Source organism: Balaenoptera physalus, assembly GCF_965194825.1.
Source record: "Balaenoptera physalus genome assembly, chromosome: X".
Lineage (NCBI taxonomy): Eukaryota > Metazoa > Chordata > Mammalia > Artiodactyla > Balaenopteridae > Balaenoptera > Balaenoptera physalus.
This window is the reverse complement of record NC_138903.1, coordinates 115,726,916-115,750,159: the sequence shown is the minus strand read 5'-3', so window position 1 is coordinate 115,750,159 and position 23,244 is coordinate 115,726,916.

Genomic DNA, 23,244 nt, shown 5'->3' with positions numbered 1-23,244 from the left:
GTGTTCTTGCTACTACTGGAAATAGTCATTAGTGTCTTTAAATCTAATCAGATTAGAGAATCAATCCCAGGAACCCTAGAACCAATTCAGAAAACTCATCCTTATATTCTGTTTCTCTAGAACCACTCCTGGTACAAAACCAGTCTAAGATCAATTTAACAACATAGCTATGTGGTAGTTTCTTCATTAACACTAATTTAGAAAAATATTATTTTTATCACTTTCTTTGTTCCTATGATGTGCCTTACCAACCTTTGCTCTTATTCTCTATCACTTTTTGTTTTTTCTTAAAAAAACATTAAGACAACAGGTGCTTGATTTTACATTCCAATTGAATTCTTTCTTATTTTTCTCTTTTCTAAAAATAAGAATGCCAATGTGTAATTCAAATATTTTCCTATTGGATTCATCCTCTTCTTTATCTGTACCAGATACTCTTCTTGATGTAAAGAATTCTGATGTTATTAGTCACAGTCATGATCTTGTCTTCTTTCTTCCCTTAAGGTAACTGGTCCAATGATTTAATGGAATAATTAAGTGTTCCAAGATGATTGCTGTCATTTTTAATTCTAAAAGGAATAACATTCAGTAATGTTCACAAGCTAGTTCCCTCAGCACAACACCCTGAAACCAGCACAGCCTTCACAAAGTCCTGGAACATCTGTTCGGTTAAAAGAAAAATAAAAAGAAAGAGAGAAGGGAGAGAGAGAGAAAGAAGAGAGGGAAGAGAGAGGGAGGGGGGAAAGAGAGAGGGAGGGAAGATGGAAGGAAGGAAAGAAAGAGAACTTGAAGAGCGCATAACTAATATTTCCAAAAACCTCAATATCTTCTACTTCACTTACCAGAGCAAATGGGAGCTACTGTTAGATCAGATTCATGGTTATTTATTTATTTCAGTTACCTTGGGACAATAATCTAAGTTCACCTGGTGCTAGAGTACGTTAAATTCTTTCCTTCATCCTTTCCTTCATTTATTATACAACTACTTACTGTTGATTTCTCTATGTATAACACTATGCAAGACGCTATGTAGGGTACAAGGAAATTTACTGCAAGGCTAATTCCTATTAATGTTCTAAAAAAACATTAAGTGCCCTTGTGGAAACAAGAGACACACAAATTTAATTAAAGTTTATCAGGCTTAGTGTGATTCATGCTTCAGAGGACCTAGTTCTCTGAAGTCCAGGTTATGTGGTACTTGCATGAAGCATTAGTTGCTGAGATACCAAACAAACAAACAAACAAACAAAAAAAGACTACACAAATGTCAGATGAATGCAAAATGGTACTTGTAGAATTCACTGTATCCCTGCCCCCAGAACTCACCACTTTGAATCTGAAGGACATACTTTGGCCACCCAGCAAATATTTCAATTATTTTTGTTGAATGTTACTTAAACTTTCAAAGAAGGTACTATGTTACTTATTCTTTCATTGAACAAATTTTTATTGAGTGTTACTATCTACAGCAGAGAACAAAAGTGACAAAAATTCAGGTTCTTCTGGAGCTTACCTTGTAGTAGGGGGAGATAAACAATTAGTCAAATAGATAAATGAACAAGGAAAATCTCAGATAGGGATGTGACAGGCAGTTATAAGAAAAATTGGCATGTTCCTTCTCACATATTAGCTATTTTTTGTCCCGTCACAAACGGAGCTAACAGTGGTTTCCTTTTTCTCACTTTGCTCTACATTTTTACTGTTAACAGACTCTATCTGCAATATCCAGCCCTCCTGTTTGAGGGATGCTTTCATAGAAATTCATTGAAATATTGTCTCTTTTCCCAAGTCCACCAACCAGATTGTACTGAGATTGTATCACTAGTGTCAAAATCTTGCCAACTCTGCAGATCCCACTTATTTGACTATATAACCAATATAGTCTTTGACAGATACCCCAAAATTTTCTGAGAATTCCCATAAGTGTTGTCAGTTGATGACAAATTAGTCCTGGTTGTCACTTACCACATCAGTTGGCAGAGCTTAGAATCCACAGATGCAGGCTCCGAATAGGTCCACCATGGTCTCCTCTGAGACTAGAACTGTGTTTTAAATCACCACGATCACTACCTCCCCTTAGATATTGCAAAGTGAGAACACTCTCTTTTCTCCATTATTAATTGCAGCTAGATAGGCTGCCCACAGCAAAGTTCTGGTCTCCTGTGGCACACATATTCTATCAGGGTGGTACCCTGAATCATCCCTCTTCTCTAAAGGCAGGCTCTTTGGGAAGATCTACTCATCATTATACCGTCCTTGTTCTTTCATTTTAAGATCTCTCTGGAAGTCTGTTTTGTTCCTCTGTGCAATACGGCCTCAGTTAGGGTCGTTGTAATCCATGAGACCCAGAAGTTGGACACAAGTTAAATTCTTTTCCTTCAGTAGGTTCTTCAGTCCCTATAATGAAAAATATAATGTTGGGTTTTGACTACCTAGCATCTTGATTTTCTCATGAAGAATGATCTCTTTCCCATGATATGCTGTCCTGGTGTACCTTTGCCCAAGGGGTGGGCACATAACCCAAGATAAGCCATTGGACTCTCCCACGAATATTAATCTTGAGAAGAAATACCTAAGGGTAGGCAAATGGCTGAAACTTGGTTACATTAGCGTGCTCACCCTAACAGGACTAGTGAGTAGCTCCTGACTCTTATCCCTGAAGCTGCTTATTTGTTCTTTTTTTTTAAAAACTTGGTTCCCCATTGATACTATGAGCTACTTTATATCACTCCTATAAATCCATCTTCTACTTAAATTAGCCAGAATTGGTTTCTGTTGCTTGCAGCCAAGGAACCCTAACCAACAGAGTCTGAATGTAAAATAGCTAATGTAAGTAAATATGGGGCAGAAAGGTTATCTCCTACTTCCACTCACCAGAAGCATTCAAGCAACCAATGCCGTCCCAGTCAAAACACCTTATTACTAAATGTCAGGCTAAACACCCCTTAAAGGCATTGTAATCCATACCCCTCATTTCATAGGTAAACTAAAGCTTGGAGAAAGGAAGAGACTTACCAAAGAGTGGCCATGCAAATGACAAGCATCAAGTGTCTGTTGAGCATAGGCGTTCCTTTAAGTACTGAGGGCATAGGAGTTAAAAATTCAGACACAGCTCATGGACAGATAAATGGATAAACAAAATGTGATACACACACACACACACACACACACACACACACACACACACACACACTGGAATACTATTCAGCCTTAAAAAGGAATAAAATTCTGACGCATGCTACAACATGGATGAACCTTGTAGATATTATGCTAAATGAAATAAACCAGATACAAAAAGACAATTATCATATAATTCCACTTATGTGAGTGCTTAGAATCATTAAATTCACAGACAGGGAGTAGAACGGTGGTTTCTAGGGGCTGCAGGAGGGAGAAATTGGGAATTACTGTTTAATGAGTACAGAATTTCAGTCTGGGATGATGACAGATTTCTCTAGATGAGGACAGGTGATGGTTGCACAGCTGTGCAAATATACTGAATGCCACTGAACTGCACACTTAAATGTTTAAAATGGTAAATTTTATGTATGTATATTTTACCACAGTAAAAAAAGAAGAAAAGAAAAATCAGACACAAGTATTGTCCTTAGGGAGCTCAAAGTCTTCTATGGCATATAAGCCATGTTTGTAAATAATTGACAACACATGGTGGAAAGTGTTAAGTACCAGAGAAGAGGCGTTGATACAGTGCTCTGGGGTGGGAAAGTTCTAGGTTGATGTGTCAATTGAGCTAGCCAGGGAAGGATGAGTTGGTAATAGAGGGAAGGATCATCCAGGCAAAATGTATAAAGAAAAGCATGTCCTACGGATGGAGCAAGGTGTGTGTGGGAGAAGGCTGAGTAATCCCATTAGGTTGTCATCAAAGTTCCATAAAGCAGAGTAGTCGGACATGTAGTTGGAAGAATAGATTTATGTCAGATAAAAGAACGTCTTAAAAGCCAGCCTAACAAGTACAGTGTATGAAGAAACTTAATAGTCATGAAAGTTTTGGAAACACAGGAATGAATTAGCACAATGAAATTGCAAATAGAAAGGAATCGATACCAGAGATTTGAGAAGGTAGAATTGAGAAGACTTGAATGTGAAAGCCAAGGGAGATGGAGGAATGAGAGATGATTTTGGGTAACTGGAAGGGTGGTGCCACTCAAAGAGCAAACACAGGAGGATGAACACTTTCTAGGGAGAAGATGTGGAATGAATTTGGGGATATTCTGCATTTGGTGTACTGCAGAGGCATCCAGAAATGAGGGGCTAGACTATGGCAAAAAGGACAGCATAGAGGTTTTGGAACCATCCTTAGGCAAGTAATATTTGAAGGCATATGTCTGGCTAGCTCATCCACAGAGAAGAGAAAGGCTGCAGGCAGAGACTCTCAGGATCCATTCATCTACGAAGGGGAGGGAGGGAAAGAGAAACAGAGGGGGCACATGGCCACAAGCGACAAAGCCCAGACTTCGGTTTTGTGTTGTACTCTCCACACAGCTGCCAGAGCGGTTTTCCCAAAATCCAAATATAATCAGACCATTGCCCTGCTTAAAATATTTTATGCAATCTCTGTGAAGATGTGGTCTATAGAGGACATGCATCAAATTACCTGGGGTGTTGTTTAAAAAGGCAGATTTCCAGGTCTGCCCTATACAGGCTGTGAATTATATTCTTGAGGAACTCTTATTTTTCAGAGAGTGTATGAAAAAAATTTATAAAAACTGAGGAAGAGGAGTAGGCGAGGAGAAATAGGAGTGCAGTGTCAAGAGACAGCTGTTTGTCAAAGTGTGGGCTAACTTCCTCAGGATCACCTGAAGGATGAGTTAAAATGCAGATTCCTGAGCTCCGCCTCGAACCTACCAAATCACAGTCTCTGGAGGTGGGATCTAGGAAACATGTATTTTAAACGCTCATTCCTTTCAAGAGCCACTGGCCTTGGCACCTCAGGCAGCCTCAAAACCAGGAGCAGCGGGGTCTGTACAGGACAGGAATAAGGGGGTTGTAGGTACGGTCCATGGTCTAAGATGACAGGTTGGAAAGGGTCCGTGTCCAGTGGTCACTAGGAGAGGCCAAGATACAAAATGAGGAGCTTGCCGCCCCCCGAAAAAAAATCATAGCTGAGGATTGGAAACTAAGAGAAACAGCGGAGGCATCGTTCAGCCAGTGGCCATTTCAAACAGGCCATTGTCTGCCCTATGGTTGTTCCTCTGAGGCCTCTTATAAACATTGCACAACAGCCAAAATAAGGTCTCCCGTAACCTCAAGATTCTCTGAGGACTGAACCCTTAGATTTCCGTTGATAATATTGCTTTTTTATTGTGTTCACAGCATCTGATGAGCACCGAAAGTGTTAAATAGCAGTATGGGGGGGGGGGCGGTGCAGTATGGGGCGGTTATGTTCTAAGTTTAGAAAGTATAAGATAATTCTAAGAACACTCACATCCAAGTACTGAGTCAGCCTCTAGGATAAGATCTTATGAGAGAAAGGAAGCTGGGCTGCAAGGGGAGTGTGAGACCAGGCATCTGTAGAAAGAAAGAAACACATTGAATATAGAATGCTGTTTGTGAACATGTTCAGTTTCAACTGGGCATCTCCTGATTACAAAGCCCTGTGCGACACTAGCTTCAAAGCCTAAACGAGGACATGGAGGACAAGCACATGTTTCAGTGAATGTTAGCGTCCCAGGGCCTGCGGAATTGTTGGCAGCACAGCAACAGGATGTAGGGGAGCCAGAGGGTTAGGTGGATGGGAGAGCAGGAAAACAACAGGAGGGGTAGCAAGAGTTGTTGGATAGGAAATTCCACAGCCAGTCCCACAAGCTTTTTTTTTTTTTTTTTTTTTGACAAGTAAAAGCTCCGTCTTCCTATATCTCCAAAGCATTACATAGTCCGGAGGGGCCAACTCCCTCCCACCAAGAGAAGCAGGAACCATGGTCCATGGCAAGGGCGGCAGAACCATTGCAACGACATTTTTCTTCCATTGCTCAGGAAGTGTGTTGAAAGCAAGAGCTTAATAATGAAACAACCTACACAACAGGAAATGGAGCAGAAGTTTTCCTGGGCTCCTGCTGGCTCCTTACTCTGCTATCCTTGTTGCGGTGCTACAGGTGCCAGCGCTGGCTACATAAATCAAGGGTGGGGAACTTTTCCTTCTGACCATTGACCCACAGGGGGGAAAAAAATCCAAGGTCATATAAGTAAAAAGTAATCATTTTCTCCCCCAAGAGGAAAATATGGAGAGTTTTCTATTCATCTGGTTTTTAAATTAAAAGGTTACATTACGCTCGCATATTATCTTTTTTTAAACCTTGTTCTATGTTATAGCCAATTAATGGAGGGTGGGCAAAGAAGGATGGAGGGAACAGGGAAGATGATACCAGAACAAGGATTGGGTGAGAAAGAAAAAATGGATATTCACGTAGTGACAAAGGTGTGAGGGGAAAAGACAGGGATGGACTCTCCTGGGGAAGGTGGTGGTGGAACTCCCCAAGGGTCTTGGTGTGGACACTGGCCTTTGAAAAGTCGGTGAGCATTTTAGCAGTTTAAAAAAATCTAGCAAAGTTAAACCCTCTTTTATGCATTATAAGATCACATTTCTGCCTTTATTTTCAAATTTCAAAATTGATTTTTAAGAGGAGCCTTTATTTTCTCACAGGATCTGAAAGACTTTGCATGTGTGAAAAAGAATGTGTTGGCTATTTCTTTTGGAATCCTGGAGGTGTTTTAAATTTACTAGCTAGACCTCCAAAGTCTTGATATAAAGAAAATTAATTACCTGGTTACCTTATTAGCTCCCTTTTTTCTATTTTCATTTCTTTATTTGCTTGTTTTGTTTTCTTTCTAGTTGACACTCGTGGAGAAACAGCATGACACAAAGCTGAACTAAAAGCCAGTGTACTTACATTTAAGATCAAGTAGGCATTTTTCATAACAGGATTTCATGAATTAAAAATCTTCATTCTGATAAGGCCTTACTAGATCAGGTGACATTTATGAAACACTCAACGATCTAGAGATGGGTTAGAGTTTCCTTGGTATCACATCTGTCATTTAGGTCACTGCCCTATTAATGGCACTTGTCCGTGTAGCATAGGTCTCTGTAGTTCAGCTTTCCCCAGGGTTACATAATTGAGAAGCAAATTTTAAAAGATGCAATGCAGTCAAATGTTGCTCCTTTCTTTTCCTTTTCTTTTCTTTGTTTTTTTTTTAAAGCCATCTACAAAAAATAACAATATGGCTGTTATCTTTAGGAGATGAATAAATATAAAAATGTAAACACAAATTTTAAGATACAAAATATGTAGGTAAAAATTGATACCTTTTCTTCAGTCTCAAATATTGAACTAATTCTACACTGGTTTCCCTTCCCTGGCTAAGCTACAGCCCCCTTAAACTCACCTTGGTCTTAAACTCAGTATAGCCTCTTCGTCCTGCCACTGTTTATCCAAAATCTAGTGTTGCTATTTACACAGAGAAACAATCTTGTCTGCTTGTGGAGCATCAAAACCTTGTAAATGCCTACTTTTTCTTTTAGGGTATCATGTCCTAAATTGCCAGCTTACTCTATTCCTTCTGTGAGTCTACTGTAGACCCATTTAGGGCCCTCTGATTTTAAGCTGCCATAGTATTCCCTCTTAACTCCATTCAGTATCCAAAGAGTTACAGGAATTTTTAGAGAAAGGTTTGGTTTACTGATCTGCACTGTATGAAAAAATTTTAAACTTATCTCTTTTACCAGAAAGCATATAAGCCATAAAAGCTTATCCTTTTTATTTTATTTTTCAAAACCTTTAAATTATTTGAACACACCAAAATATTTTAAACCATAGTTTCTAGTTAATATCTTCACAATGGGCATATATCATTCTGCCTATTGGTACTTGCCCCACTGGTTGGATGGTATTAAGTTAAAACTTGGCTTAAATGTTTCTCTTGCAATTTTTTGCTCATTCATTTGTCTTTCAATCCTTTACCTTTATTCTGCTTCTCATTAATATACATTTCTAGGACAACTTCAGTGACCCATCTAAGGGGTTAGACTAAATGTTGACAATAATCTATCTTTGGATCCTCTCAATGGTATCTGATGAACCTGTGCAGAGAAGAACTCCTCAGTACTAATGCCAGTTTCTACTCAGAGGAGAGTCAACATTTGCAGAGAATAAATATTTTATTTAGCCTAAAACCTAATGTGAGCATCATAAATACCTTTGCCTTAAAGATAATTTCCAAGTCTGGGAGAAAGGACATTATTTTCATTTTAAATCAAAGCATGAAGAGGAAGCCCTTTCTTTTTTAAAAAAAAATTTATTGAAATACAGTTGATTTACAATGTTGTGTTAGTTTCAGGTGTACAACAAAGTGATTCAGTTATATATGTATTCTTTTTTTTTTTACATTCTCTTCCATTATAGGAGGAACCCCTTTCTGATCGCCTACCTCAAACCCATGCTACCCAACCCCACCTCACTCTTCAAGTAAGAGTATATCCCCCAAGAAGGATAGAATAATTTTCTACCTCCCTGAGTCTCCATCTTTGTGAAGAAGAACTAGGAACAATTAGCCCTTTTCAATTTATTGTTGTTGTTGTTCGTGCACGTGTAGCTGCCTACATTCCCATGAATTTTTGAGTTGCTGGTGCTCTGAGATGAAATCTGAATTTTTTTTTTTTGCTCGTAAATTAACCTGGAAATTTCTCTCCCAAGGTGGTGGCTCTTGTTTACATTAAATCTTTGCAAAACCTAGTTGTCAGAAGAAGAATGAGGAGAAGGAGGAGGAAGAGGAGGAGTGGAGAGGGAATCTAGCATCTATCCATTTACCTATCCTTCTTTTTTTCATTTATCTATCTGAAAATCTAGGAGAACAGATAATTGCCATCCCTTTTTTGTGAACAGAATTAATTAATGCTCAGCTTTTGTGTATATGTTTTTTGTTTTTATTTTTGTCTTTAAATTTCTGGAAAAAACTACTGCAACAAATATTAGTGTTATCTGCCCCTCCTAAGTAGATAGTAAAGAATGGGGAGTAGCGGTTACTAGAGGAAATAGATGAGAAATTATATGTAGTGAATGTCAGCCACTCTGCTAGCCACTTTTTAAAACAACTTTATTGAGATATAATTGACACACAATAAACTGGTCATAATTAAAGTGTAAATTTTGATAAGTTTTGGCATCTGTACACACCCATGAAACCATCACCACGGTCAAGATAATATTCATTACCGTTCGCTCCCCAAAGTTTCTTCATGAGCCTTTGAATCTCTCCCCTTCCTCCCTCCCCTATTCTTCTCCTGCTCTGGGCAATCATTCTTCTGCTTTCTGTCACTACCGATTGGTTTCCATTTTCTAGAATTTTCTATAAATGGAATCATGAAGTATGTGCTTTCATTTGTCTGGTTTCTTTCACTAGGTATAAATATTTTGAGATTATCTAAGTTGTGGCATGTATCAATAGTTAATTCCTTTTTGTTGCTAAGTAGTTTCCCATCACAATTGGTTTACCCATTCACCTGGTGATGGGTATTTGAGCAGGTTTCAAGTTTTGGCTATACAAATAAAGCTGCTATGAACATTCTTATACAAGTCTTTGTGTGGAAGTATGCTTTAACTTCTCTTGGGTATATACCAGAGTAGAGTGACTAGATCATATGATAAGTTCGGGTTTGATTTTTTAAATAAATGTCAAAATATTTCCCAAATTGGTTGTACCGTTTTCAATTCCCGCCACCAGTAGGTAAGATTCCAGCTCTGCATCCTCAGCATCACTTGGTATGGTCAGCTTTTTTAAATTTAGTGATTGTGAAGAGGTATCTTGTAGTTTTAATTTGCCTTTCCCTAATGACCATTGAGATTCGTCACCTTTTCACGTGCTTATTTGCTGTGGGTGTATCTTCTTTGGTGATGTGTCTATTCAAATATTTTTATCATTTCATTAGTTTTGTTTGCTTGTTTGTTTTATTATTTGGTGTTGAGAGTTCTTCTCTGTACTTCTAACATGCTGTACCTTCTGCCATTCTCTGCATTGCCCTAGTTCCTTTAGGTGGAGAATGGTGTTAGAGACCAAGGTCCAGGCTCAGCTTTTAAAAAATTTTCTAGTGTTTATCATCTTGCAGATCATTCTGGATCCAAGTCTTTTATTTGGATACAAGTCGTTCATATGACTTACACCTATTTTCTCCTAGTACATGGATTGTCTTTTCACTTTCTTCACAGTGTCTTTCAAAAGCAGAAGTTTTTAAGTTTGATGAAATTCAATTTACCAATATTTTTATAGATTGTATTTTGGGGATTGTATCTAAGAAAACTCTTACTACTTAAAGTTTTTTTTACCTTTTTATTTAGAAATAATTTCAAACATACAGAAATGTTGCAAAAGTCCGATAGCATAGAGTATACATGTATAATCTTTATCTAGCTTCACCTCTTGTTAACATTTTACTTCATTTGCTTTATCATTTACTTGCCCCCTCCCTCTCCCTCCCTCCCTCCCTCACTCCATCCTCTCTCTCTCTCTCTGTCTCTCTCTTCCTATGTATTCTTTTCCTGAACCCCTTGAAAGTGTCTTACATACATCACGTCCCTTTACCCCTAAATACTTCAGTGTATGCTTCTATAGGGGAGTCACCAACTTCATAAATTTACATTGATATACTACTTTTACCTAATCTACCATCTATATATCCATTTTGCACTTCTTTTCGGTTTACTTAATAATATCCTTTATAGCGTTTCTCTCCCTCCAGTGCAGAATTTAGTCTAGGATCAGGTATTACATATAGTTGTCATGATTTTTAGCCTCCTTTAATCTGGAACATTCCACAAGCTTTCTTGATTTTTTTATGACATTGACATTTTCAACATTCCTTTTTTGTGGGGAGGGGTTTGTCTGATCCATGATTAGATTCCGGCTGTGCATTCTAGGCTTGAATACTACATCGGTGTTGTGATCTCAGGGCACTGCATTGAAGGCACACAGTGTTCACCCGTCCATCAATAGTGATGTTAATGTTGATCACCTGGCCTAACAGTTGTCCAGTTTCTTCACTGTATAATTACTACTTTCCCCCTTGCAACTAATAAGCAGTCTGTAGGAAGACACTTTAATTCCATGCAAATATCCTGCTCCTCACCAAAATCTTCACCTAGATTTAACATCCATTGATTTTCATTTTATCCAGTCTTCATTATGATGCTTACAAAATACTGATTTTTCAAATCCAGCACCTCGTTCACATAAACCAGTTAGCATTCAGCATTCAACTGTAGGCAAGAGCTATCCCTTCTCCCTGGTTATTTATTATTGATAGGACTTTATAATTTCCTACTTTTTCCACAAAGATTTATAATTATTACTTAATTATCATCACGTTCAAATTGTCCCAGATTTGGCCAATGGGAGCTCCTCCAAGCCAGCTCCTGTGTCCTTGTGACATGTCCCCATTATTTTTCGAGCACTTCATTGCTTTCTGATATGACAAGATGTCCGAGGTTTATCTGTACCTTCTCTGTCCTCAACCTGGAATCAGTCATTTCTCTCTGTTGTCCTAGTTCCCTTAGGTGCAGAGTGATGTTAGACACCAAGGTCTTGACGCAGATTTCCAGTATTTATTACCTTGCAAATCATTAGTTTATAGATGGTAAGTCTACATAGTGAAATAAGTGCTAAATAGCTGTTTGGAGAATTACTAGCCTAATATGATTGTATCATTTTTACCACAAATTATATCTTAAATACATGTTTTCTAAAATAATGCCATTAGTCTCAGTTGACTGCAATGCAATCTGAGCACAGAATTTGAGAAAGCAGAGCTGCAAGAGCCCTTGTTGATCAGCTACTCCAACACCTCATTTTAAAGGTGAAGAAACTGAGGCACAGACAATGTAAGAGTGTTACCTAAGGTCATAAAATCAGCCAGTACCAGCTATCATCTGATTCTTGTCCAGTGCTATTTTCAGGATACTACATTTCTGGCTACATTTTCCTTCCCCAAAAAGTAAAAAAAATATTAATAATACAATATTTTTTAAACCAAAATACTTAAATAAAGGAGATCCCTGTGAATTCCAAGATTCTACAAAGACTCTAAGCATAGTTAATAGCTATACACTTTGGTTCTAGTCTGGGTGTAGCTCTCCACCAAGGGGTCACCATTAAGCACACTTTCTTTAACAACTTTATTAATGATTTCAAAGAGGAGGGCAGGTATTCATCAGCTTTGCAGCCTTTAGAAAACACAAGTCCAGAGCCAGAATCCTTTTTTTTTTGCCACACTGCGCAGCTTGTGGGATCTTAGTTCCCCAACCAGAGATCGAACCCGGGCCCTCAGCAGTGAAAGCGAGTAGTCCTAACCACTGGACTGCCGGAAAATTCCCCAGAGCCAGACTCTTAATTAGCTAAGCCCCACAGTGGCCTGTCCACTGCTTTTGCCTCCATTTACCAAACAAAGCTATAGAAACTCAGGGAGCTTAAGCAACTTGTCCAAGATCAACACATGAAATGACAAAAACAGCATTTGATGCACTGTTTTTCTTTTTAATCAAAGTATAGTTGATTTACAATATTGTGTTAGTTTCAGGTGTACAGCAAAGTGTTTCAGTTATACGTACAAATATATATATATATATATATATGTATCTATATTCTTTTTGATTCTTTTTCCTTTATAGTTTATTACAAGATATTGAATATAGTTCCCTGTGCTATACAGTAAATCCTTGTTGTTTATCTATTTTATATATAGTAGTGTGTATCTGTTAATCCCATACTCCCAATTTATCTCTCCCCCCTTCCCCTTTTGTAACCATAAGTTTGTTTTCTATGCCTGTGAGTCTGTTTCTGTTTTGTAAATAACAAATTCATTTGTAATAGTTTTTAGATTCCACATACAAGTGATATCATATAATATTTGTCTTTCTCTGCCTGACTTACTTCACTTAGTATGATAATCTCTAGGTCCATCCATGTTGCTGCAAATGGCATTATTTCATTCATTTTAATGGCTGAGTAGTAGTCCATTGTATATATATATATAGCACATCTTCTTTATCCATTCATCTGTCAATGGACATTTAGGTTGCTTCCACTTCTTGGCTATTGTCAATAGTGTTGCTATGAACATTGGGATGCATGTATCTTTTTGAAATAGAGCTTTCATCTTTTCCAGATATAGCATTGGATGCATTTGATGTATTTGATGTGAGACCTGGGGTCTCTAGATCCTTATCCCTGTAACTGGCTCCCTGTTGTTCACCTCTGCAACATGAAGGTGAGGCATATAGGCCATCCCCTGCAATGACTGCATATATCAACTTGGGGAGAAGCAGAGGCTTGGAGAAATGAAAAACTGCCCCGAGTTACTGCCTTTCGCTGACACTGATGCCTGAGGCTAGTAGGGAGCCTAAAACAAAGGAATTATTAAGTGCTGCCACATTAGCTTGTGGAATGGGAAGTGCAAGCCTGTGGAATCCCCTTTGCTGGAGGTGTTTAGGATAGATCATATAACTCTCTCTCTGGAGTAACTTCCATGAAATTTACCTGGAATCAGAGACTGGTCTATACAATGGTTCTCCTAGACTTTGGATTGTAGAGCTCTTGGAGGGTGGTGGGTGGGATGGTGTTGGAGAAGTTGTCTAGAGTTATATGCCCAATAAATGTTGTGTGGAGACTGAATAATGATACACCTCTCCCATATGTATACTCCTATTCTTCAAATGTGTCTAGATGTTGTTTTTGATAAGACAATTGTTACTGAATTCAGAGGAGGTTTTTTGGTCACTGTGCATTTTCTCATTTAACAGACAGCAAAAGTCCAAAATGCTATTATGGAGGGTCCACAACTTTTCTTATGCTCATATTCCAAAAGATGAGCATCCTTTGGACTATACAATCATCAAAGTTCCCTTATGCAAAAGAAAATGTTCTCACTCAGAAATGAATTTCTGGATACTTTTACAGAACCCACTTCCACCCCTGAAATAGCAAATAAATTGCTCAGGGATCTTCAGGTCCAAAAAGGCAGAACAAATCGGAGAGAGTTCCGAAAAGTGCAATGCCATGATTAAATAAGAGATGGATTACAGAGACTTCTTATAAAGATAAGAAGTGGACATGAGTTTGAATAAGCACCAGCAGGGGGATAAACAGGGGTGGGGTGATAGCATCATGATTACCTGGGAGATGTAAGTGCCAAGAATACAGAAGTGTTATTTTGCTGCATAGGAGCTAGAAGTAGGCTATCTGGGATTAAAGTAAGGAAAAGCAGGAAGTTTGCATTTCCCACAGGTACTTCCTATTTCACAGTGATCATGACACAATGAAATTCAGAATAGAAAAGTAAAGAAATAAATCCATTGTGCATTCAATATTTGGAAAGGGGAACCATGGAAAAGCTGTGGATGTCAAGGAAAAAACTGAAGAATTTATAAGCTTAATAACTTACAGGATGTCTGAAGACAATTTTAAAACAACTTATTGGAAACTCAGAACAAATGTATGCCAGAGTTCAAAATTCTCACATGCTTGGAAAAGAAAGTCCTGTATGGCTTGATGGGTTGTGAGAGACTGCTAATGTTATTTTTTAAACTGTGGTAAAAAACAAAACAAAACACATAACATAACATTTACCAACTTAACCATTTTTAAGTGTACAGTTCCCTAGTGTTAAGTATAATCATGTGGTTGTGAAACAGATCTCCAGAACTTTTTCATCTTGCAAATCTGAAACTCTACCTGTTAAAAAATAACTCCCTTTTCCCCCTCCCCCCAGCACCTGGCAGCCACCATTATACTTTCTGTTTCTATTAATTTGACTACTTTTAGATAGTTCATATAAGTAGAATCATTCAGCATTTGTCTTTTTGTGATTGGCTTATTTCACTTAGCATGTTGTCCTCAAGCTTTACCTATGTTGTAGCATGTGTCAGGATCTCCTTCTTTTTTAAGGCTGCATACTGTTCCATTGTATACATATACCATGTTTTGCTTATCCATTCATCCATAGATGAACACGTGGGCTGCTTCCACCTCTTAGCTATTGTGAATAGAGCCTGCCAATATTTTTTACTTGTATTTTTCATCTGAGGCTTAATCCATTTATATGAACACATAATGTTTGCTATTCCCTCTAACTCAAGGGATAGAGGATTAACTTTTCAAAACTGGTCTTTTCCCCTCTTAAGCAAACAAGCCAAAAATTAAAAAAAAACTTACCACCAACAGCCAAAAGAAACAAGCAAAAAAAGAAGGAAATAAAAACACTGAATATTTGAGTGTTCTGTCACCAAACAGCAATAGATCCACCGGGTGCTTGTTCAACTACACAGTCTTAAAGGTACGCTTTGTCTTGAAAAGAGAAGGGAATTTTATGCTTAAGTATCACAGATTTAAAAATAGAAATTATCTGTAAATTGTTTATCTATTATATAACTCTTTTTTTTCAAAACTGTGGGATAATATAGCCTAGACAGAATTCAGGTCGTTTTTGCAATTACTTCCTTCTAAAACAGTGGTTGCCAAGCCTGGTCATGTATCACAATCTCCTAAAGACCTTAAAAATCTGTTCTTGATTTCCATTCATAGCTACTAAATAAAAGACTCCGGGGTTGGGAGCCAATGCTTCAGTTTGATCCACAGGCTCTGACTAGAATGGATCGTGTAAGTCACCAAGTCATTCTCCTTTGTTATCACGGAGTCTGAAGCCCTTCCAAGAAGCCTCTGGCTTCACCAGGAGCTCTGCTCAATATCTGTAATAACCTAAATGGGAAAAGAATTTGAGAAAAAATTTGAAAAAGAATAGCTACATGTATATGTATAACTGAATCACTTTGCTGTACACCTGAAACTAACACAACAACAACAAAGAAGCCTCTGGCTTCTTTATCAGACATAAATATAACCATTTTATTTCCCTGTGGCTCTAATTCATTTCAGGGGCGTCTACCCTGTCAGCATTCCATCATTATGGGCTTCCCCTTCCACGCCCACTGCCCATTGCTCTCCACACCATCATTGATTTGTCACGTTACTACCCCCAATACAATGTCCTCTGTTCCCATCTCTGGATCAGAACTGTGATTTTCAAAGTGGCAATTAGTCAAACTGTTAAATTATTCATTGAGATGTGCCAGTAAGTTGCCCCTCTGCTCCCAAGTGACATGTCCCTTTTGCAGAGCCTTCCAATGACCAGCCTTTTACTTTACAGTCTCCCTCTCTCTCTCTTTCCCCCTCTCTCTCTCAACACCAGTACCATTTTTGTTGCCTCATCTGGGAAATATATCCTAGAATAGATGAGAAAGGGAGGGAGAGAAAGATTTAATATCTTTCCCATTATGCTTTAAATAATCAAGTCCCTGGCTTATGTTCACCCATACCCAGCTACAGATGTTCTCCAAATTGTCACACGTTTGTCATTTCCCCCCTCTCCTAAATGTTCCCAAACTAACAGGATATTAAATAAGAAATGCCTCTCCATCAAATTTGCTTCTTTTACTATTTGTCTCCCTCAACACAGCATCCTTCTCCTCATTTGTAATGTGCAATCAACCGCATACCCCTGGGAACGTCGATCATTGGTCATTTACATGATTAAAGAATGGAGAAAATGAGATCCTTCAAAGAATAGAGGTGTTTTAATAACCTCCAATTTGAATCTCTTCTTACTATTACCCCCCGACTGACATAATATAGCAAATATCACTACCTTCACCCACTCTCTGAAAGGATGTTTCAGATTTTCCCCTGTGTGATGCAGTATTTTATTTACTAAGGATGCTAGAAATATGTCAGGCCATTAAGCCCTATGGGAATCCCTATTCTGGCTGAAACAAGAAGATCACCATGGATACACCTCTGCTCCACTGGATGATCAGCAACAGCTGTTGAGCCAAGCTTGGGCGCCCTCTCAGACCGTTTATCACGCAAATTGCATTAGGTAAAACCATAAATGCCACAACTCAGTGTCATAGGAATTAGACATCTTAACAGTAGCTTTGCCTGAAAGCGGAGTAGTCAACAGTTCCCAGAATTTCCCAAACCTATTTGAGATTCCCTGACCTTCAGTGACTGCCCTTGCTATCCAATGAGATGAATGGAATTCCTCCGTAATCGATCTCCACCCAAAATTTCACCCCAAGCCCTGAGCTTAGCAAGTGGGGGAAAGCAAGAAGGTGGGGGGAACCACCTTCAGAGGGCAGCTTAGAGCCCTTGCTTTTTTGATATTTATGACACAAATATATGGCTTCTACCAAATATACACTGAGTCTTATAAGAGTGTCATGATCCACTTGCTTTTTGAAAATATGGTGAACCTTGGAGAATCTGAGCCGAATTGACAGCCAGAAAAAAAGCAAAAGACCTTGAGTGTCCCGTGAGGGTATGGTAAGCAATTAACATGGCTATGTAACATTCACAGGGAGCCCCAAACCCAGGCTGATTTATTTGTGGACCTCACCACTTCTATTGTGCTTTGTATTCCACACTTGTGACCAGCAGCCTGAGCTCTACTACAAGTGAGTTTCTTTTGTTGGTAAGGGGAAAAGTGGTACTGGGAAGTGAAAGTGATGGAGTTCATCTCAGAAATACTGATGAGTAAGATTCCACTTAGGAGTAATGATTAACTCTTAACTACCTACAAAGTCTGGTCTCAGACTTGAAGCAAAGGTGGAGCCTGGGTTCTTTGCTATGAAGTTAAAGAAGGACAAGAAAAATCAATTTTCTCATAAGTAGTGTCCCCATGGAAGGTTTTTCCTGAGAGCATCACTGCATTTAACATACCTTAAAAGAACTCTTCCCAGATAACTCTCTACACGTGTAGTTTTGTACTAGGCAAAATGAGACTAACTTTAAAAAAAAAAGCTTCATGGATATTGAGATACATGATAGGGCAGTGTGTGTGGAGATAGTGAAAGTACAGAAAAGTAATAAATAAAATAAAGTTCTAAACAAACAAATCAATAAAAGGTCAATGAAGAAAACACATTAGCAGGAATATCAAGAACACTCCTACTTTATCTTTGAACAATGCAAACAGTCTTCTCCAAATGAATATACCAGTACTGACTAACCTGTGCTTCAAGAGCTCCTAATGAGAGCATTAACTCAACCTGGAAAAAATATTCAACTAAGCCAATCTGTTAAATGAAAAATGTAGCAGATCCCCAATCCAATTATTGAATATTGATGAAAATCATTTCAAAGCTTTGAGCTGTAACAGCTAGAGCCAATAAAGCTATGTATAGAGACAGGATTAGCATCAAAAGGAAGTTCTTAGGTTAGAAGTGAGACAAGTAGCTCTAAGTTCAAGTTTAAATACTCATACTCACAAACCAAGGAAGAGTTGTATATGTTTCTTGATTAGAAAAGCAAACAGAAAAAATATATATATGCACTCTAACATCTGATTGGTTAGCACAAACCTTGCAGCTAGGAGGAAGAGAAGTCCCAATGACAGTAAACACTTACTGAGTAGGGGCTTTATCATCAAAGTTCAGTACACACCCAAGGGATATTTTCCTAGATTTTTAAACACAAGGATCAAAGACAAAAATCTGAAAGGAAGCAAAGCATAGAAAATTTTTACAATACCAAAATAAGCACATTGCTCTATTTCAAGATATATCATAAGAGCCATTAAGAAAAGGATAGGAGATGAAAGAGGTAATAGAAGTCCTAGTCATTGCAAAATGTTGAAGATCATTGGACTGTTGACTCAACGAAAAGGTGACATTTATCTGCAAAGTTTCCCACATTGGGATTCTATAAAGCTAGGAACAGGGCTAGCTTTATGAGTGTGTGACTTATGCAGTCACACACGGTTTCACACTTAGAAGGGCCCTGCACTTGGTTTAATGCTCATCTGTTGCCATCTTGGAACTCAATAATTTTTGAGCAAGGGATCTCACATGTTCATTTTGGACTCGATGTCACAATTTATGTAGCTAAGAAGCTCATAATCAAGGAGTTTTTGAGGACGGGAAAAAGGCTCAAAAGAGGAAAACATGGCCTGATTAAAACAAAACTATTAGAAAGTTGCCATTATTTCTATGTTCTACAGTAGTTTCTGTAACAGTTCTTGAAATTACTGGTCCATCTATTAGAAAAGTCATCCCAGATTAAAGACCTTATTCTGAGATTTCACCGTTCCCTCACTGTTAGTGTTTTTTTTTTTAAGATGAGTCTGCTTTATACTTATGATTCACATCACAAAATCCAGTTTCTAATATTTTTGGTACTGAAAATGGGTTTTTAACCAAAGACCTATCAATTCTTTCGTTAAGTAATTTTGAGGATTTAGAACCCATACCAGAAGTGGAAATTGTTGAAGCCATCCCAGCACAATGAAATAATTTCTAAAGAAAAAAAACCTGATGTGGTTGTGTTACAAGAAATGCACAGCAAATTGTCCTCTCAGTCACTACTGAATAATAAATAGTTTAAGCATCAGCTTATTGCTTCAGGGAACCCAAAAGCAAGAGGTGCTGCCTTCTAATTGCTTAAAAATCCCCATTTGATGTCCAAGGGCTTGAAACAGAGCCTGATGGGTAACTGTATCTTAGCTAAAGGCAATCAGCTAAACAAATCATTAACAAGATACTCACTTTAAGTGCTATGTGCCCACAAAACGCATTTTATAGCTCAATCCTTTGAAAAAAATACATAAAATTTGGTGATGGGCAATGTATAACTAGCAGACACTTTAATGCCCTACTAAATGCAAAGATAGATCCATCCTCTTTTCCTGTCACAAATATGGAAGCAAGGCACTGGGGATTCTTACATAGCCATCTCAGCTGTCCAGCACACAGACCATCTACAGGAGAATATTTTTTTAAATTCAACCATCAAAAAGTTACTCCATATTGGATTATATTTTAACTTTCTCAATGTGAGCATGTCTGTGTCAGCTGAGATAGGAAAAATAACGCTGGCCAACATTGCCTGAGTCTCTTACAAGCTTTCTGGAAATAGAAACGTTAAAAAAGGGCTTAGAATGGAAGCATCACAACTCCATTTTGTGAAGTGATAAAGTGGTAATCAAGCTTTCAGCAACAATTGCTTTTTATCTTCACCTTAATTATTCATGTGGGGTATCATGTGATATGTTTAAGATACATTTAATGTAACAGTTAAAAGGATCTGCGCCCTTGCCATCTCGAAAGGTGTAAAGCTCTGAGAAAAGAAAATTGTTGTTTCTGGCTCAGAAGTAGGCGCTCTCTGGAGAGAGAACACACCAGCAGGACTTACCTATAATTCTCCATAATAACAGTAATAGTGGCCAACCTGTATTTCGTGTTTAACCTATGTCAAATACGTTGCACACGTTATCTCCCTGAATCTTCAAAACCTGACTTTAAAGATGAGGAAACGAAGACTCATTAAAACACCCCATGAGTAAATGGTAGAGCCAGATATGAAAGCAAGTCTGTCTGACTCTAGAGCCCCTGCTTTTGACCAGTCCATTCCACTGGCTCTCAGCAAATGGCTAGAGATGCCGTGAGCAGAAAGAAAGAGGTATATCTCACATGAGGCAGGTAGGAGCTAAGATAATTAAGTTTGAAACATCCACTTAACTACCTATGGATTTTGTCACTTCTCTGCTCAAAAACCTTTAATTGTCTGGCATAACAAATTTCTTACCTGGAATTCAAAGCTCTCTGCGATCTGGCCCCACCCACATTTCAACACTTATTTCTTCCTACTCTCTCTTTGAGTATTTTCTGACTCAGTCATTAATTGAACAAAAAAAAAGCAGTAGGGACCCCATGAGCTAGACCCTCAGCTGTTGTAAATGAAATACCCACCTTCCTCCTTCCTCAGTCACTAGTGAGTTTAAGCGGTTTGGGGTCATCAACTGTTTACCTCCTCGGACTTTGCCACTAAGGGTCTTTGAGGACTATTCCAATCAAATTGGTATCACAGAGAGAAACACATAATTACATACAATTGAAGGAATTATTTTATTTTATTCAGCAAACATGTAGTGGGACTGGACTGGATCCTAGGGGCCAAAGCAAACACAGTCCCTGCCTTCCAAGAGTCTTCTGTCTAGAATCTCATGATCTTTTCCAAATGCTGCCCTAATGTTTTCAACTTTGTACTTACATGTCTTGAAAAGTCTATATTCATTGCATACGCTGCCTTATCTCCAGTTCTCTCCATAAACCACTGCAATCTACCATTTTCCTCATAGTGAAATCCTTCTTACCAAACCATCAACTTATCTCCCCCACCTTCTTAATATAAATCAAACAGACCTATTTAGTCTTATTTTTTGACATCTCTGGAATGTTTGGCATTATTGACCTCATCTGCCTACTTGAAATTCCCTCTTTCCCACTTTTTATGGTATAATGCTCTCCTGGTTTTCCTCTCTACCCTTCCCTACTGGATCACTCATACGGGTTCCTCTAAATGGTGGTATGCCTCAAGGTTCTGCTCTTAGATCCGTTCTATACTCACTCCACACTGTTATTTTTCAAAGTGTGATTCTGGGATCACTTGTGTCATCATGACCTAAGGTGCTCAGTGAAAATGCAAATTTGATTGCCCCTTACCATTTCAGAATCTCACAGCATCCTAGCATTTGCATTTTAATTCAGCATCCTAGGTGATCAAGATATACCTTAAATACTGAAAATCAATGTTCTATATACACACTGTCTCCTAGACAATGTTAATCTTTCTCATGGCTTCAGTTACCAACTATATACTGGATGTGGAGGAGGATTAAGTTCGTAGCTGGCATACAAGAAAATCGAGAAAATTTCCTTGAGATGGCTTCTAGTTTCTCTGTGAAGCAGGAGTTGAGATTATATTCTGAAAAAGAGAGCATAGGTTGGAAGTGGAAAAGAGAAAAGCAGCAGACCAGGGAAATACAGAAGGTTTGCCGAGTAGTGCGGAAGCGCCAGTTGGGATAGAAAATTAGGAAAGTATCGCGAAACTGTTCTGTATATTGGAGAATTTTTTTTCAGCAACCTTGGTATCGATGTAGAGAAGGCAAATTGATTGATCCAGAAGTTCAATTTTTGCCAGGAGGTGTGAATACAAAATTATGTTTCAAGTAAGTGAAGTTACTAATAAGAATATGGAGGTTATGAACCATAGCATCCAGGCTACATAGAAAAGGGAGTAATGGGAGGGACCTGACAGAGCTCTTGGTGTCATCAAAGTACAGGTGTAATAAGAGCAACAGAATGAAAGAACTGGAAAAATGAGTGTCTATTGATAGAGTGGGAAATATGAATTTAAGATTTCAAAGATGAAGCAGTTTTTGGTAATGAAAAAGTCCAGAATGTTGCCATGGAAGTGGGGAGTTAAAGTGGGGAGTTAACAAAGATTAAGGAAGAGAGAGACCAGTGTATTAGAAGGGTTGTCCATTGTGGACATTGATGTAACCAATGATGAAGGTGGCAAGGTTTGGAATGGAGAAGAAGGCTGTGAGTCAAAAGTCTCTGGTGAATGAGGGAAAGTGGTCAATGGCAGCAGAAGGGACTGAGTATCTTGTGTACTGAAAAACATCTAATTTCTTTGTGTCAGATTTTCTATTGTGATATCCAAGATCTTTCATAGTCGATACCAGTCTAAATTTCTAGCCTGATGGCAATGTATTCATCCTCACACAACCTTCGTTTCAGCCTCAGTGGCTATTGCCATTCCATGAACAAGAGCCATATCGTGCATTATGCATTTCCTCATCCCTGCTCTAAACCTCAGTAGTACTTTACTGGAGCCACACCTACAATTTAGTGCTTTTACTAAAGTTATTTGCATACATGTTTTCTCCCTTACTAGTGTCTTTGATTCCAGGGATGATGTCATTTGCACCCTTGTAACACCCATTTTAGCACCTAATACAGTGCTTTTCACATAGTAAATAATTGACAAATATTCAAATATTTGTTGAATATTGATAAGGTTGTAAAATTACAGCTGGAATATGTCTGGACTAATTGCAGAACTGCTAAGTAAGTTAAGCAAAGATAGATACATGTTTATTCATTCACATTAAATAAGTAATTTACTTCTTATGGCTGGAAAAATCTGCAAACTAAACATTGGCAGAAGAAGAATCTGCACAGTCTGGTTCAATAAGATCTAGGAGTTTTTGATAAGAGGTGAACAGTCATAACAGATTAAAACATCCTTGCAACTCCAAGTACAATAGTGATTTCCTAGAATGTTGGCGTCTCTTTAGAAAATGTCATTGACAAGAATGTTTGAAGGTAATCTATATCCTATAAA